Source organism: Urocitellus parryii, chromosome 3 (assembly GCF_045843805.1).
Source record: "Urocitellus parryii isolate mUroPar1 chromosome 3, mUroPar1.hap1, whole genome shotgun sequence".
NCBI classification, from domain to species: Eukaryota; Metazoa; Chordata; class Mammalia; order Rodentia; family Sciuridae; genus Urocitellus; species Urocitellus parryii.
Genome location: NC_135533.1, coordinates 22197572 through 22216591, shown reverse-complemented (window position 1 = coordinate 22216591; position 19020 = coordinate 22197572). Strand labels below are relative to the sequence as shown.

Here is a 19020-nt window from a genome sequence, read left to right as displayed (position 1 = left end):
TTTCTAACTTACTAATTTGAGGCAAACAGGTTTTATATAGATATCCAAAGCATCAAGCACAAACAACCAATCTGTGTTTAGCCTATCATTAGTTATTCAGAACCAACTACTGAAAAATTAAACTTTAGGTACCGAATGTTTGATATAAAATATTTATAGACAAGAACTGCAAAGGAGAATAAGAAAAAAAAAAGTCAGAATTCTCAGACATAGGCAGCAACTGTTGTTGAGTAAGAATTAAATATCTTCTTTTCACCGCTGTAATGTTCCAGGTATAACACTGTCAAAAACAAACCAATCAAACAAACAAAAAACAACTCTTTTTATTTCTGGTTTTCCCAGTTATCTTTCCATTTCTCAATTTTCAGCCACTTCTTAGGAATCCAAACCTCAGCTCAGGTTAAGACAACACAGGCACACCCTCTTGTGGTAGAAAAAGAAACTGCCTGATCATGCTGTACTCCAGCCCAAGGGAATCCTTCCTTTCTACTTCTGAACCAAGTCCTTGACTATCTGCATTTTATAGAAAAGGAAACAGCCACCTGAGGCCAAGCAACCTATTTCCTGGTGGCATCAACCAGAGAACTGGGTCACATTTCAAGGCTGTTCACTTCCCACCACAGCTCCTGACCACAGGGTCTATTCATCTTGTAATTTTTGATACCAAATTTCCAAGATGACATTTAAAGCAGATATTAACCACATATTACTAAAACATAAACCTGAAGCAACAGGGAGAACCTAATTTTAACTTCTACAGTCTTGATGTAGTTTCAAAGCAACTATTTCAGTTGTATTTCCAGGTTTAATACAGCATATCTGTGATCATTAACAAAACAGGAAAGTGAATAGTGGGCAAAACGTTCATAAGAAAGTTCTTTTTCCAACATTATCAAAAAGTATATGAACAGGATTCTATTTTGTATATCACCAATCTACTTGTTCCTAAAAGTATGCCCTTAAAGGGCAGGCAGAAATAATTAGAATTTCCAAAGTAATGAACAAGTCATTTTCATTTACATCCTCATGTCAATGGATATGAACAAGGGGATTAATACTTTGTATTAATGGCTTGTGCCAAAATTTTTTAACTCACCGATTTCTGAACACCTATACATCTTCCTCATGAATTTATTTATTTTTTTTAAAGAGAGTGAGAGAAAGAGAAAGAGAGAGAGAGAGAGAGAGAGAGAGAGAGAGAGAGAGAGAGAATTTTTAATATTTATTTTTTAGTTCTCGGCGGACACAACATCTTTGTTGGTATGTGGTGCTGAGGATCGAACCCGGGCCGCACGCATGCCAGGTGAGCGCGCTACCGCTTGAGCCACATCCCCAGCCCCCCCTCATGAATTTATAAAAATAAAAGAACCTCCCCCACAAGGTTGTTTTAAAAGTTAAATTAGCTAAAGGATTAGGGAGTTTTTTTCTAATATTTACCCTTCTTATTCTCTTTGTACCAAAAGAAATACAAAAATGCCTTTTATTATGGAGATGGAAAATCAAGTAGAGAAAAAAATTAAAAAGAAATAACTAAATTCACAGACAATCTTTTTTTCTACTCTGTAAATATCCCAAAGTGTCCAACAATGACTTCACCTGTGAAACTGATCCTGCCTAACCAGACTGCCATGTCAGTAGACCATGCTAGCTGCCACTTTCCTCCCAATGCTCTGTGTATGTCCTCCCCAAAGCTGGAAAACAAGTGGGTCTAGGAAGATCAGCCTTAAAAAGCTCACTCATGTGCTATACTCCCCTGATAGAACTCCAAAGTGAGTTGTGCTTTCCTAAATCAATAAGCAGAACAAAGCCCCCGGGTATCTTGTATTCCCCACTTCAGTGAAGGATACCACCACCTGCTCAGAAAACCAAGGCAGAATTTGAATTTTTCTCCTATATTCTCCATATCCCACCTGTCACAGAGTCACATCACTCCTAGCTACTGAATCCTGATTCTATTCTCTCTTCTTAAATCTAAGACTACAGCTTTCAACAAAGCCCTCAACAATCCCCCTCCCAACCCTAGACTACGGCCAAGTTCTATCATCCTTGGGAGTTCAGCTCTCACTTTCCTTTGGTCCAAGGCCCCCAGCTCCTCTGCACATATGCACACTCTCCTCTCCACTCAGGGAGGTAAGACACCAGTCCCCTCCCCGAGTCCATGCTTCTGTCATCCTTTCACCTTTATCTTTAGGGGGCCTAACAAATATGAGTGCCCTATAAATCTCTGTTGAATAATGGACTTGCTTTGAGGGAGGAAAAAGGAGAAAAAGTGCAATTTGGCTAAATAGCTGGTACTTTATTAAGAAAAATGGCTTAGGAATTTCATCAAAGAATTGTTTGTTTCTGGGGCTGGGGTTGTGGCTCAGTGGTAGAGCGCTTGCCCAGCATGTATGAGGCACTGGTTTGATTCTCAGCACCACATATAAATAAATAAAATAAAGGTCCATGGACAACTAAAAAATTATTAAAAATTGCTTGTTTCCAAAACAGATTACACCCCCCCATTTCCATTAGTCTTGGGCAAAATCATGAATACAATGTTCTAGAGTCATTAATTTTTCACTAAAATTAGGAAAGTTTCTATCAGAAAGTCACTGAAATTCAAGCTCCTACTTTAGGTATGAGGACATTTAGGTGTAAAGTCATACAATCACTAGCTCCAAGGAGTCTTCATTTCTGCTCTGGGGCAGAAAATGGCCAGCTTCAGCAGGAACTGTCCTGAAGGTTTCCCTTGGGTACACTCTAGTCTCCCTAAAGAATCTTATGCCCCTTATTGATGTTATGTGGGACTGTACACAGATAGGTGGATACCCAAGGGCACGCCTCTCTGTGTCTAAAAAATAAAAGGTGTTAAGCCAACATCAATTTTCTCCTGAAGAACTGAAAGGTGGAAGATAACCCACCCCCCCCCCACAAATCTGAAGTATTTTACAAGAACAGAATCATCTGAGCATGTTGGCACATGCCTTGTGATCCCAGAAGCTCGGTGGCAGAAGTGGAAGGATCACAAGTTCAAATCCACCCCGTCTCAAAAAATAAAAAGGGCTGGAGGTGTAGCTTAGTATATAGTGTCCCTGAATTCAATCCCCAGAAAAGCAGATAAATAATAAATAGAATAGAATCAAAATCTAAGAGGCTACAATTCCTTCTTTGAGGAGTGTTAGCAGCTACCAGGCATGATAGCTGCTGCACCATCATTCTGCACCAACGTTCACAGCATGGGAAATATAGCTATCACTGGAACCTGAATCCTAGGAAAGACACCTAGTAACAATTTGTATTACAATTAGAATACAGTGGGGCACAGTGGCACACACTTGTCATCCCAGAAGCTCATGAGGCTGAGACAAGAGAATCACAAGTTCAAAGCCAGCCTCAGCAACTTATGAGGCCCTAAGCAACTTAGTGAGATCCTGTCTCAAAATGAAGAAAGAAAAGGGCTGGGAATGTGGCTCAGCGGCTAAGTATGTCAGAGTTCAATCCCTGGTATACACACACACCAAAAAAAAAACAAAAAAAAAAAACGTAGAATCTGGTGAGTATCTGACATAGAACCATCATTCACTGAGTCTCAACAAAGTATATCAAAGCAACCTACTACAATGAAATTAGCAATATAGCCCAGTTCCCTGAATGGTCATCCTTCACAGAATTTTAAGTTTTTGAGTAGCTACCCATTTTTGGTGACTTTATTGAGGAATGCCTACATGCCACAAAAGCCACCCATTTTCAGGGTAGGATTTGAAGACCTTTTCTAAGTTAACAGCTGTACAGTCACCATTAAGATGCTCTCTCTACTCCCACAGTTCCTCTCCACACCCGTTTATAGCCAATCCACCACCAGTACCAGCCCCAGTGACCACTGATCGGCCCATGGTTTGGCGTGTCTTCAAACTTCCAGGTCAGTGGTGTATCACAGCCAGTCATTTTTTGTGTCTGACTCCCCTCACTTGGTATACTGTTTCTAAGGTTCATTCATGCTGCACATTCAGCATCACAGACCAGGACTCGATTCCCCTTTGCGGCTGACATGGATACAGCACATTCTGTTTATCCATCCACTTGCTGATGGATGTGGACTGCTTCTAGTTTTTGTCTAATGTTAACAACACTGCTGTGAACATCTATTTGGTTTTTGAATGGGTACAATTTTTATAACTTTGAGATATAACTGATAAACAATAAATGGCATATATCAAAAATATACAACTCAGTTAGCTCTGACTTATTACATACCATGAAATGACAAGCACAATGCAGACAATGAATACATATATCACTCCCAAATGTTTCACTGCATTCCTCCCTTGGGAATCCTCTTCCCTTCTTTCTCAAGCCATCTCAGGCAACTACTTATCTGTTCTCCATCATTGCACATCAGTTTGCAGTTTTTAGAACTTTATCTAAATGGAATCAGACAGTATGATGCTTCTGGAAGGTGTCTGACTTCTTCCACACAGCATCATTATCCTGAGATCCACACGCAATGCTATCTGTATCAACGGTCTTTCTCCTTTTTGTTATCAAGTAGCATTCCATTGTACAGATAAACCAAAACATGTTTATCCATTCATCTGCTAAAAGACACTTAAATTCTGCACAGCTTTTGACAATCACCAGTAAAAATGGTGGTTGTGCCTGCATAGTTTAGTGGTCAGCCAATGATCTGGGCAGTGGTTGTGCCCACACATCCTACATCTAATAGGATTCCACATGCTCTGCTGATGGAGCTGTACTGGGGTTGATAAGAGCATTCATCAAGTTGTACCCACTTATCCTTGGCTTTCAATTTTTGCTGGACTTTCCTGACCTGAGCTGCCAAGGAAGGGATAGAGGGCTCATCTCAGTCCTCCTAGGGCTCTCTCATTTCCAGAATCAGCCTACTAAATTTCTGGTTGTAGCAAATCTGTAGGTTTTCCATTATGAACTGAGCATGCCATTTTGAACAAGAAAATAACCCTCAACCCCACTCCAAACAGAGTCTTTGTTGGCTTGTAAAACTGTATTTTTCATTAAACGAGGCAGGGGGTGGAGGAGAGCAGGAGCCCCAAGCAAGAAGGCCACATATGCTCCCATTTTTCTTACTCAAAAGCTCTAGCATATTCGTAACACTTCTCAATTTACTGTCCTCCTTTCTGGTCGATAATCCAGTGCTCAGAAATAACAGTTTTGAACAATCTTGTTCAGTTTTCTACTTGTTTTATTGTGAAAGAAAACCATCCATCCTCTTCATGTCATCATTAGTGGACAAGATGACCTTGGCTACCCATTTTTAACTTCTAAATTTACACTAACATAAAGTAGGATTATAATACAAAAATAAAGTGTGACTTTAATTCCACTTAAAATATCAAATATAGAAATGCTCTCCAGGTCTCTGAAATCTACAAAACATAACTTGAATATTTTCCTTTAAGACAGCAACTCTTCCACAGTATCAGCATGCTAACACTACACTAAAGTACCAAATATTCCAATGTTCAGTCATTCTGAGGCTCCTGGGAGATAAACTGATTGATTGCTTGGACCTCAGGCAAAGTTCTTGACCACAAGGATCTATGATGGACCCAACAGGATGAATTCTGTGGTGTCATTACCAAAGCCTGACACAGGCAAAAAGCAAATTTTTGCAGATTCTATTAGCATTATTTTGTTCTATAATTACTCAACCAAGATTCTGTCACATTCTTCTTTTCCCCAGTTTTTTCAAATACAATGACAAAATCCTCAAGCCTCACTTGCATTTAACACCACTCCTTCCTGGTTACAAACCAATGATTTACAGCTGAGTATATTTTTTCACCTGATACCTCATTTGATCTTCCTCAAGGCTGCATGTGGTAGCAGAGCAAATATTATCCTCATTTTATCCCATTGGTACTGAAATTCAGAGGGATTAAGAGTTCCCAATCATCTATAGCAATAGCATATGATTTTGACCTTCCCTAGTGACTACTGGTGGTCGTGCCTACATAGTTTAGTGGTCAGCCAGTGATCTGGGCAGTGGTTGTGCCAACGCATCCTACACCTATTAGGCTTCCACATGCTGGAGCTGTACTACACTAGTCTAAAATCTAGATGTGCTAACAATGTTTCATTGTGTAACTCTGGATATGTCTCCACCTCAATTTCTTCAAATGTTTCAGTAACTTCTTCAAAGTAAGGAAAAGATAACAGAAGCACATTTTATTCTTCAGGGCCACCCAGAATCTGCCTTCTACTCCAAACTAAAGAAAACTGCTGGGGTCAGAGCTTTCCCCAGAGCTGGGGTGCCTTCCCTGGCTACTCTCTGTAAAGCTGGGCTTGGACTTGCCTGCAAATCCTCTTTATCTCGCTTGCCTGGGACCATTTTTTGTTTTTGTCCTTTAGTCCCAGAAATACAACTCAATTAGGGAAGAGAAAAATATGATAAATATTATTCTTTAATTTATCAAAAATAAAAGGAAGGAAAAAAATTAGCCCTGAAACACCAGATTGTTCAATACTTTCAGTTGAAGAGAACTAGTTTTAATACATGTTGCCTTAGATTTTTAATTATAGGATATGACTGACAGTGCTGAACAAAAAACAATTGAAAAAACTGAAAAAACAAAAAAGTTGATCTTTGAAAAAAATAAATAAAATTGACAGACCCTTAGCCATGCTAATGAAGAGGAGGAGAGTGAAAACTAACATCTGTGATGAAAAAGGAAATATTACAACGGACACTACAGAAACACAGAAAATAATTAGAAATTATTTTGAAAATTTGTACTCCAATAAAATAGAAAATAGAGGCATATGATATGCCTAAACTAAACCAGGATGATATATACAATTTAAACAGATCAATTTCAAGCAAGAAAATAGAGGACACCATCAGAAGCCTACCAATCAAGAAAGTCCAGGACCGGAGGGATACACAACTGAGTTCTACAAGACCTTTAAAGAAGAACTAACACCAATACTCCTCAAACTATTTCATGAAATAGAAAAAGAGGGAACACTTCCAAACACATTCTGTGAAGCCAATATCACCCTGATTCCAAAACCAGACAAAGACAAATCAAAGACAGAAAATATTTTAAATGAATATAGATGAAAAAAATTCTCAATAAAATTCTGGCAAATTGAATAAAAAAACTTATCAAAAAGATAGTGCATCGTGATCAAGTAGGGTTCATCCCAGGAATGCAAGGTTGGTTCAACATACGGAAATCAATAAATGCAATTCATCACATCAGTAGACTCAAAAATAAAAATCATCTCAATAGATGCTGAGAAATCATTTGATAAAATAGAGCATCCATTCATGTTCAAAACGCTAGAAAAACTAGTGATAACAGGAACATACCTAAACATTGTAAAGGCTATCTATGCTTAAGCCCTAGGCCAACATCATCCTAAATGGAGAAAAATTTAAAGCATTCCCTCTAAAAACTGGAACAAGACAGGGATGCCCTCTATCACCACTTGTATTTAACACAGTTCTTGAAACTCTGGCCAGAAAAATCAGACAGACAAAAGAAATTAAAGGGATACAGGTAGGAAGAGAAGAACTCAAATTATCACTATTTGCAAACAATATGATTCCAAATAACCTAATCAATAAATGGGCCAAGGACCTGAACAGACACTTCTCAGAAGAGGATATACAATCAATCAACACACACATGAAAAAATGTTCAACATCTCTAGGAATTAGAGAAACACAAATCAAAACTACATCCTTCCCCTGGTGTCTAGAATATCAGAATGTCCACTCAATGTCCAGCCTCAGGTCACAGGCAGCCCCTCTTCTCTATCTACTTTCATTCCTTTGGTGGTCTCAACCCCTCCTATGATTCTGAATTACAGCTAAGTGCTGATGACTTCAAGTTTCCTCTTCAACCCTGACCCTTTGCTGACTTCCAGACTCTGCCTATTTGGCGTTTCTGCTCAGATGTCTACAGAAGCCCAAGTGCTCCTACTGCTATTCCAAACTGTTCCTGCAAACCCCTTTCCCTGCCCCATCTCAGCAACAGGCAACTCCACTCTTCAGCTGTTCCAGATGACACCTTTGAGTCCTCCTTGACACCCCTTTCTCTCATCCCATATCCAGTTTCACAACATATAACTAGAAACGCCATCATTATTATCCCACCCCTTTGTATGACCTCAGGCACCACTGTTTTCTCATCCTGGTCACAGAAACAGCCTGGAATCAGGTGTCACTCTGCTTCCACCCTTGCAAATGTTCCTATCCCACAGGATTCAAATCATAGCTTCAAAAAAAAAAAAGAGCAGGGGGCTGGAATTGCAGCTCAGCGGTAGAGCGCTTGCCTCAAACGTGTGAGGCACTGCGTTTGATTCCCAGCACCACATATAAATAAGCAAATAAAATAAAGGTCCAGCAACAACTAGAAATATATATATTTAAAAAACAAAGAAAGGATCAAGTCACTGTCTTCCTAAAACCAAATATTCTTCTCATCTCATTCGAAGTTCAAGCCTTCACAACAACCACTGCTTATATGATGTGACCTTCCATTTCCTCTCACGTTCTCCTCTTCTCATGTCCCTCACCACCCATCCCCCGCCTCCTCATCTTCCAGCAGGCCAGGCAAGCTCCTGCCCTGAGGTCTCTGCACTCTCTATTCCCTCTGCCTCCAACACCGTCCCCTAAATATCTTCAGGCTCTTTCCCTCACCTTCTTCAAGGCTTTATTCAGATATCACCTTTTCAGTAAAGCCTTCCCTGAACATCCCGTTTATCACCGAGTCCCCAACCCTTGACTGCCTCATGTTTTTCTGAAGACATTTCTAATCTCTAGTGTTCTTACTGTACATTTACCTATTGATTTGTTCTTAGTCTTAGTGTCTCCCTGCTAGAAGGTCAGCTTCACAAAGCAGGAAGCTTTGTTCACTTTGTCTGCTACCATATCACCAGTGACGTGGCAGGTATTCAACAAATACTTGGTCAAGCAAAGACTCATATTCTTAAAACAATACAGATTTGTACTAATTGATCCATATGCAGACCACAAAGTTGAAGGAATACAGACTGCTAAGTAATGTATGACTAAGGATGTTGATCATAATAAGACCAGTTCTATCCAAAAAAAAAACATAATTCAAGTCACAGTAATTTTTGGGGGGTATGCTGGGATTGAACTCAGAGGCATATGACCACTGAGCCACATCCCCAGCCCTATTTTGTATTTTATTTAGAGACAGGGTCTCACAGAGTTGCTTAGCACCTCACTTTTGCTGAGGCTGGCTTTGAACTTGTGAAACTTGTGATCCTGCTGCCTTAGCCTCCCCAGCTGCTGGGATTATAGGTGTGTATCACCAAGTCATAAGTAATTTTAATTATAAAGCAGAGACATAGAAAAAGCAAAAGAAAACAGATAAATTAATTTTAGTGACGTTTTAACACAAAATATCCAAAATATTGTTTCAACATGTAATTAATTCAAAAAATATTAATAAAATATGATTTTCTTTTAATATTAAGTCTTTCAAATATGGTATATATTTTATGCACAGTATATCTCAAGTAGTACTAACCATATTTCAAATGCTTGATAAGTAAGTGTAGCCAGTGGTTACCATATTAGACAGCATAGATCTGAACCACAACTAAATAAATCCATTGTGGTATAGATTATTTATAGATTTATCCACTATTTTTAAGATTCCAGGACTGGGGTTGGGGCTCAGCAGTAGAGCACTTTCCTGGCATGTATGAGGCACTGGGTTCAATCCTCAGCACTGCATATAAATAAATAAAATAAAGGTCTATCAACAACTAAAAAGAAAAAAATTGTTTAAAAAATTGATTCCAAAACAAGGCTCTGATACAACCTCAGGGTATACTAGTTTTGTCAAAACAGTCTCAAAGGATATAGCAAAAGGGTAATAGCTTTTATTCTGAGAAACCACTTACATCAAGTTAACTGACTTGAGTGCTTTACACCTCACCTGGGTGTTTTGACTAGTAAGAATGAACAGCCTTCTTCTTTAGTCTTCCATTAAGAAGCAAAGTTAAATCTAGAGAGTCTATAATCTTACCCACATTAGCACACACACACACACACAAAAATCACTATCTTCAAATAGAAAGAACTATTAAAATGCAATTTCCACTAAACTAGGTTAACTAAAATTCATCCTTCATTAAAAGACAATCTTTATAGAAATACAGTTGCGGTTAAAAAAAATTAAGTTGCCTTACTGATATATTGGACCTCTAGACTCTTTTAAAGTAAGTGAAATAAAGCACTAAGGAGATTGCTTTGAAGTGTTTAATATATGCATTTGAGTCTTTGCTATGTTTCTTAAAAGCTGAACTATTATGTGTAGAAAATATTTTCATAACTTTATCAGAGGATTAATTTCTCCCAGGGTCCCATTATTTATAAATACTCAATAAGAATTATCAGTGTAACTGCCACCATTTTTCTACAAGTAAATTTAAAGAACCCAATTAAGTGCATTAGATTTTAAAACTTTAAATTTATAACATGTTACTTTTTTAAAAAGCAGAACCCAATTAAGTGCATTAGATTTTAAAACCTTAAAGTTCTATCATGTTACTTTTTTTAAAAGCAGCATCTACTCACTGGGCTGTGAATAAGATGTTATCAATCATCTCCTGCAAACTGGCAGCTCTGAGCTGGGCTCCATGAGGCAGAGAAACTCCAGATGGCGAACACCTCAATCCTCCTAACCCTGAAAAGCATGAATAAAATGCATGTTATGAGAAAGAAAACTTCTAGCAAGTGACTACCTGGATAGGAAGTAATCTCTGCTTCCTTTTTTCTTTCTTTTTTTAAAATGAGGACTCAGAGTAAGTTAATTCATGGCCTTGGAGTGTTGGGAAGACCCGGTACTGCAACACTTGGTATCACAACTGTTTTTCTGTTTTAAGAAATCTCAGGGAGATACCTAAGTTGCCACAATAAAATATGCATCCTGCACTGTGCCCTGTTGGATTTCCTATCAGTCTGATAACCAAGTAACTAATGACCCAAACTAAGACCCTTTTGAAAGTGGAAAGGGGAAAAAATTTACTTATTGACCAAGTAAACTGATTTGATGATGTTGATTTTATTCTAAAAAATAAAGCAAATGTGTGATTACTACATTAAAGCTAAATTTTAAAGGTTTCTTTCTATTATATGAGCACTAAAAACATCATAAGCAGATTAATCTTGGTATATAGTCATGCACTATAATCAGTTTTCTTAACACAGAATCTGTCTCTCACGTCATATCACCAATATTTTTCCTAGAAAAATAATTAGTATATTCTCATTGTTTAATTTATCACAAAGTTGCCACATATTTTCAAAGTTTCACTTTAGTTGAATACAACTTTATGTCTCTACTGGCATTATCTTTAACAAGAAGATGCTCTTGACAGGTACTGAGGAATCACTGTAAGCTCAAAGCAAACTGCTAAACAAGATAATCTCAATTCCACATTTGTACCAAAATGGAATATTTCAGCTTAGATTATTTTCAGATACTGTCTTTTGCATAAATTGGTAGGTTTTTCTTCACTTTTGCCCCTCCAATCCATTCAATAGAACATACTTCATCACAGGTAGTTTTGTCCCCTACAATGCAAATCTCCCCCTATCAATTCTTCCCTTAAGTTTTCAAAGGCTTACTTGCTCTGAGGCTACAATCTACAATCCCTAACAGGGCCTTCCGACCTGGTCCTGGTCCTGGTCCTGGTCCTGATCCCTTCCTACCTCCCAGAACACAGTGGTCTGCTGTCAAATCCCTCAAAGCACTAATTTCTCCCCTGCCCCAGGGCTTTTGCAGGACCTTCTCAGTCAGGACTATCTTTTTATCCTAGATGCCTTCCTATACCCCCAATTTAAATTATACCATGCTACTTTCCTCTCTCAAAAGTATTCTATATTTTTTCTATAAAACTTTCATCAAACCTACAGAAAACCTATAAAAACTCCATGAGGCTGAGGCTATAGCTCAGTGGCAGAGCTGCTTGGCCTAGCATGTGTGAGGCACTGGGTTTGATCCTTGGCACCACATATAAATGAACAAATAAAATAAAGGCATTCTGTCCATCTACAACTACAAAAAAAAAGTTTAAAAAACTCCATGGGCTGGGGTTGTAGCTCAGTGGTAGAGCACTCTCCTAGCATATGTGAGGCACTGGGTTTGATCCTTAGCACCACACAAAAAAAATAAATTTAATTAAATAAAGATACTGTGTCCATCCATAATTTAAAAATATTAAAAAGAAAAACTTCATGAGGATGTAGAGATCATACCTTTAGCCATCTCTTTTTTTTAATGACCAGAGATAAAATTAATTGTGCACTTGCTGTGTGTCAGTATCTCAGCTAAAAAATTTATTGTTATGCTGTGACATTAATCCCAAAAGTAACCCAATGAAGCAAATACTGTATTAATTCCAAATTTACCAGAGGCATTTAGAGGAATTACTGCCTACGGCCACAAAGCAAGTAAGTAAATAGAAACTTAAACTCAAATGTTTTAGCCAGCTTTTTCTGCTATAACTAAAAGTACCCGATCAGAACAATTGTAGAGGAGGAAAAGCTTATTTGAGGGCTCATGGTTTCAGAGGTCTTAATTCATAGGAGACTGGGTCCATTCCTTGGGGCTCAAGGTGAGGTAGAACATCATGGTGGAACAACATGGCAGAGGGAAGCAGCTCATATGATGATCAAGAAGCAGAGAAAGAGAGAGAGATCTCCACTTGCCAGATAAAATATATACCCCCCAAATCACACCCCCAATGCCCCACCTCCTTCAGCCACAACTTACCTGCCCTCAGTTACCACTCAGTTAATCCCTATCAGGGGATTCATTCAATGATTGGGCTAAGACTTACAACCCAATCACTTCTCCTCTGAACCTTCTTGCATTGTCTCATACATGAGCTTTTGGGGGATGCCTCACATCCAAACCATAATATTCCACCCCTGGCCCCCAAAAGCTCACTCTCCCATTTTATAGGAAGCTCAAGAGTTCAGTTCCTCTTCCCATTTTCACATGAGCTCATTTTAGTCAGGCCTCTGTCCCCACTGCCCGCCTGCAGGTACTCTTGTTAAAACGGCCCATGACTTTCATCTTGAAATACCCAACAGCCAGACAGGAAGACAAGCACTGTAAATGAATTAATTTCATCAATTTAAACTGTTCATCACAACCATTATGAGGCAGATACCACTGTTACCCAGAAGAAATGTCCAATGAGTTCATTCGCAGCCACTTGGGCAAAAAGCAGCTCAGATCATTTCACTAAACCTAATGGTCAATTTCCAGTTCTTACTAGACCTTTCAGTGGTACCGACAGCTGACCACTCTCCTCTCTGAACTCTTTCTCTGCCTGGTTTCCAGGCCACCTCGTTCTCCTGATTCCCTTCTACCTCACCGTCTGTTCCCTAGCCAGAATTCTCATTTTTCCAACTTCTGCATGCTATGACCCAGAGCTCCCAATTCTCACACTTCTTACACTTCCCCTTCCTGGTCACTTCAACAAGTCTCATCACTTTAAATACCATCCACAAGAGCCTAGACCTTCTTCCCAAATTCAAGATGCACGCATTCAGCCACCTACTTGGCATCTCCCTAGATGTCTAATAAGACATTCCACACTAGGCATCACATAGGGCCAGACTGCAGATGAACCCCTTGGGCTGACACACTATGACAGGCTTCCCCATCTCAGTAAATGACAGTACAATCCTCAAGTCATCCTGAACTTTTCTTTGGCTCCCTCTCTTAAAATACACCTAAATCCCAGCTCTTCCTCCCCACTTCCACCCACTCTGCCATTCGCACTTCCCTCATCTCCATCTGGAATACTGAAAGAGCCTTCCAGCTGGTTCTTCCCTTACCTTTCTGTACACTGTTTTCAAAGTGAAAAGCCAGTCTGGTCTTGGAGAGACAAAGTCAGATAATGCCACTCCTTTGCTTGAAACTCTCCAATTGCACTCCTTCTCATTTATAGTAACAGTCGTGCCAACAGCACATGACTGGCCCCATGCTGCCTTCTCCCTTGCTCATCCCACTCCTGTCCCACCACCTTCTTGCAGCTCCTGGAGGATATGGACACACTTGTGCTCATGCTGCTCTCTCTAGAACATGCTTCTCCACAGACACCTGCATGGCCCACTCTCACCCACTTCAGGTGCCAAGCTCCAGTGACCACCTCCCTGGGAAGCCTTTTCTGGCCACGCGCTTACATGCTTCCCTTTACCAGCATATCATGCTTTACATTCCCTAACCCTGATTTCCTGTTGTTTAGATTCATTCATTCGTTCTCCTCGAGGTCTCTCTCTTACCCACCCCACTTTTCTCTTCTCTATGAGAATTTAAGCTCCTCAAGGGGAAAATTTTTTTGCTTCATGCAATCCTGTATCCCCCTGGTGACAAGAACATGCCTAGCACATAACAGGTCCCTGATTCATATTCAATAACAAAGGGCTGGAAATGATATGTTAATCCTACCATGGGTAGGCAGTTCAACTCTTGTCTCCAGACCTACTGTTCGAGCAAGTTCCTGGAGAGCACAGACCATGTCAGTTACAAATTTTGCGCAATAATTGCACATAGTCTTGTCACTGTTAATTATATCTGCTTCTCGAATTTTAGTTTCCCCTATATTACAAGAATGCTACTAACTTGAGGAATTAAGTAGAACACTTTAAAATATGACCTTCAGGTCTCAATGATCAACACTTAACATTCTCAACTTACCCCACAATTGCCTGACTGCTTCCTTCTTGGAGGGAGGTGTATGTCTACTTAGTAATATTTTACCTGTGGTTCTGACAGAGGATCAATATCCAAAATATAAAGAGAAGTCAAAAAAGCTTAACACCAAAAAAACCCACAACCCTATTAATAAATGGAAAAGTGAGCTGAACAATACTTCTTGAAAGAAGAAATACAAATGGCCAAGAAATCTATTAAAAAAAAAAAAGTTCAACATCTTTAGCAATCAGGGAAACATATATCAAAACTACACTGAAAGTTCATCTCACTTCATTCAGAATACCAGCCATCAAGAATACAAACAATCAGGGCTGGGGAATACAAACAATCAGGCTGGCTCAAGCGGTAGCGCACTCGCCTGGCATGTGTGCGGCCTGGGTTCGATCCTCAGCACCACATACAAATAAAGATGTTGTGTCTGCAAAAAACTAAAAAATAAATATTTAAAAAATTTCTCTCTCTCTTTAAAAAAAAAGAATGCAAACAATCATAAATGCTAGAAACACTGGAGGAAAAGGAACACTTCTACACTGTTGATTTCCAATATGGAAATCAGTCTGGAGGTTCCTCAAAAGACTAGGAATGGAACCAACCTATGACCCAGATATACCACTACTTGGTATTTATCCTAAAGAATTAAAGCCAGCTTAGTATAGTGCTACATGCATACTTATATTTTATGGCAGCACAATTCACAATAAAACAATTCACAATAAACAAACTTTTGAACCGCCTAGGTGTCTGTCAGTGAATGGATAACGAAAATGTGGTTATCCACACAGTGGAGTTTTATTCAGCCACAAGAATTAAATTATGTAATTTACAGGAAAATAGATGGAACTTGACATTATGTTAAGTGAAATAAGCCAAACTCAGAAAGTCAGGGGTCATATGTTTTCCTCTCATATGTGAAAGCTAGAGAGGAAAAATGAAAAGAAGCGGGGGGTGGGGTGTCTCATGAAAATCAAAGGGAAATCAGGAGAGTATAGGGAAAGGACCAGAGGGAGAGAGGAGAGGAAAATACTAGCTAGAAATGATATTGACCAAATTATATTGTTAATATTGTATACATGTATGAATATGTAACAATGAATCCCACTGTTATGTATAATCATAATGCACCACCAACCAAAAAAAAACCTAAAAAATATGCTGCCTGTAAGTATGGTCTTAGAGCTACACCAGAGCTCACACTGCTCTTATTATTTGCTGCACTGTCTGTACAGAGACTTTGTAGCTATGCAGATGCTTAAACAAGGCTGTAGGAAGAAAAGTGACCGAGAGTCTAGCTGTGGCTCTATTCTTTCTGCAAGGCTCTTCTTTGGCCCTTGGAGTGCAGCTCTAATTGTCTGAACTCTCCTCGAGGTACAACTGCTCCACAGCCTAGTGTTTTCAACTTCCTCTTCACAACCAAGACCATCTGCCAAGAGCTACATGACACTCACATAGAGACAGTCTGCATTCTACCTTTAACCTCCAGACTCTAAGCCTCCACTTATTCTTAATCCATAGTGTCCAATGAAAACATTTTATCAATCTTTTTATCAAGCTCTGTGTGCTCAACTAAATTTCACAGGTAAAACTGGAGCAAGTTGGATTTTGGCCCAAACATTTTACTCTTGAACACTATTGAACCTTGTTTCATTTCACAAAGGACTGAAAATCATTTGCATTATCATCAACCCATAGTTTAATGAATAAGCATAGATAAAAATTAACACTAAGGAAATTAAGATAGGAAATATTTATGATCCCAGAACACATAAAAATATTATCTATAGGACCTAGTATAAAAATTCTAGAACAACAATATGTTATCAATAACATAAGAAATGATGAAGAACTAAACTTTCAAAATCCCAGATACTTAATCCACATTATCATATTTAATCTTCATAAAAAACCCTTTATGATAATAGGTATATATCATCACACTTCAAAATTACCCAAGTCAGCTCCCTAAACCCCAGGAGCACATCTTATATTGCTGGATAGCTGTGATTTGGCCTAAAAATCAGAAATTATTGGTCAATTTTTACCATTATGAGCAGATGATAATTAATACCTTACTAGAACTGCTGTATCTGGTATACATGTAAAGATCAATCTTAAACCTCCAGGGCAAGTGAAGTTGTAATTTTCTTGTTAACTCACCCTAGTAGGCCAAAGGAATACAGCATTCTTAGCAGAAACTGCACTATTATGACCATATTGGAGTTTTTCAGTTTAGATTCTCTTGGGAAAGACAGATAGTTGGCTATATTTGTCCCTCAAATATCTCAGGCACAAGCTGTTTTTTCCATGTCACATTTGTTGGAAAGACAAGTTACTCCCATTATAAAAACCTGTATTAATGAACACAAGCCCTGAAAAAAATAAAGCTTCTATTGTTGCCCTTCACTCTGAACATGAAGTAGACTTCTGTGTGGCCAAAAATATTAGCCCAGTTCTCAATAGTTCCATGAAAAATGTTGTTTGCTTCCTTCCAAGTTTAAAAGCTTCACATTTATCATCAAAATGAAATATCTCTACTGTAATCATTTGTTAGAGGACCTGAAGGGGAACAGAATAAAACTGGCCCCCATTCAAAAACCATATTGAAAACATCTAATATTTTGCAAAAAATAAAACCTAACAGTCCAAGTAACAAAGGCAACTTTTTCTAAACTCTTTTCTAAGCACCAAACAGCACAGCTGTGGACTCACAGCCCCCTGAACTCCTTTCCACTCGCCTGCCGCGTGCCTGGAACGTGCACCTCCTGACTGTGCCTTCAGAGAACCTAATCACGTGAGCTGCACTCCTAGAGCCTTTACGCAAGTGTGGTTGAAGATATTTTTCACTAGGTTTGTTAAACAAAAAGATCCACGTGATAAATTTCTGCTCAAGTTTAGTTCCAGGAAATGTTTGGTTTCTGCAGATGTTTACAAGCTTCTGGTTGTCAGAACAGGAAAACTATAGAATTCTGTGCTTCTTTCTTTCCCTTGCTTCAGCAACGAAAAAGTGTAGAATCCGATATACTATCCAAATCTTTTCAACATCCACATAGAACACTTAGTCCTTTGACTTTTCTGGTAAAGGGTGATCGTATTTTTTATAATGTTATTCACCTTCTGGCCTGAAATGCACAAATTACTTTGTTTTCACAAGCATGAAAAACTGCAAAATTTAAAATATAAAAAAATATATACAATGTTGACCCGTTTAGAAGTTCCAAAATAAATGGAAGAAAAAAAAAGCACTGTGGTGTTTCCTCACAAAGATATATATATATATATATATGATATATATTCATACACATACATACACACACACACACACACACACTCAGAATCACATTCTTTGTTACCCAAAAGAACTCTTCTTCCATAAAGAGACAAAACAGCACACTCTACTATCTTTATTCAAACCCTCTTTGTTAGTTGGGATAAAATACTCAAACATGCTCATTGGTTGACTTTCCCCAGCAACACTGAAAATCCTGAAAGGTTTTACAAACTGCATCAGTAAGAGGTTCTTCAAACACTATTCTGAAAATTTAAAACATTTTAGAAAAACCTAAACTGGCTTTATTACAGGTGTGCATTATTAGACATTCTACAGCAACCCAGTATAGATTACCTGGGTGGCTGCTGTCAGGAGCAGCAGCAGCCAAGGAATGACAAGTCCTTCAAACTATGATATTCTTAGGGACTAAAGAGACGTATGTCAATCAAAATCTTAAAGGTATTTATTCATTATACTATATGTATACCCCACCTCCTCAAGAATTAGAATAAAATCACAACAAAACTTCAGATAAGAAAATAAGCATTGTAGGAAGTTAAAATCAGAGCCTTAAAAATCTAAACAAAAAAATTAAAGTATACAAATTTATAGTACAGAGGGCTACTTACACTGAGTCATAAATTTGACACTACATTCTCTGATAGACAAAGCAAAAAGGGGAAACCAACTCTGTACATGATGGGAAGATAAGCATAGGGGAGAAATATAACTTGTCCTGGTACTCAAATATGAGAAGTATTTTTCTAACAGATCACTCTATAAGCAACAATCTGGGGTCTTCAATATTGTCCCTGAAAGATATACTGACTGTCCATCCAGAAGTCTCTTACAGTAAAGAGCATAGACCATAAAAATAGAAAACCCTAATAACTTAGATAAATAAAAAGTCTAGAGTCCGTCCACTGGAACTTTCTATATTGGTGAAAAAGTTGTATCAACATCATCAAATATAATAACCAGGAACCATACAGGGATAATGTGACTAAGAAACTAAAT

General features: G+C 38.5%; 1 long non-coding RNA gene across 1 annotated transcript in view; it reads right to left on the bottom strand.

Moving 5' to 3' along the window:
- Positions 1-19020, bottom strand: part of LOC113185604 (uncharacterized) — a 115735-nt gene that overhangs the window by 56560 nt on the left and 40155 nt on the right. The window contains exon 3 of the long non-coding RNA XR_003301146.2: positions 10583-10691. This is a non-coding gene — a long non-coding RNA (uncharacterized LOC113185604). The remainder of the gene's footprint in view (positions 1-10582; positions 10692-19020) is intronic.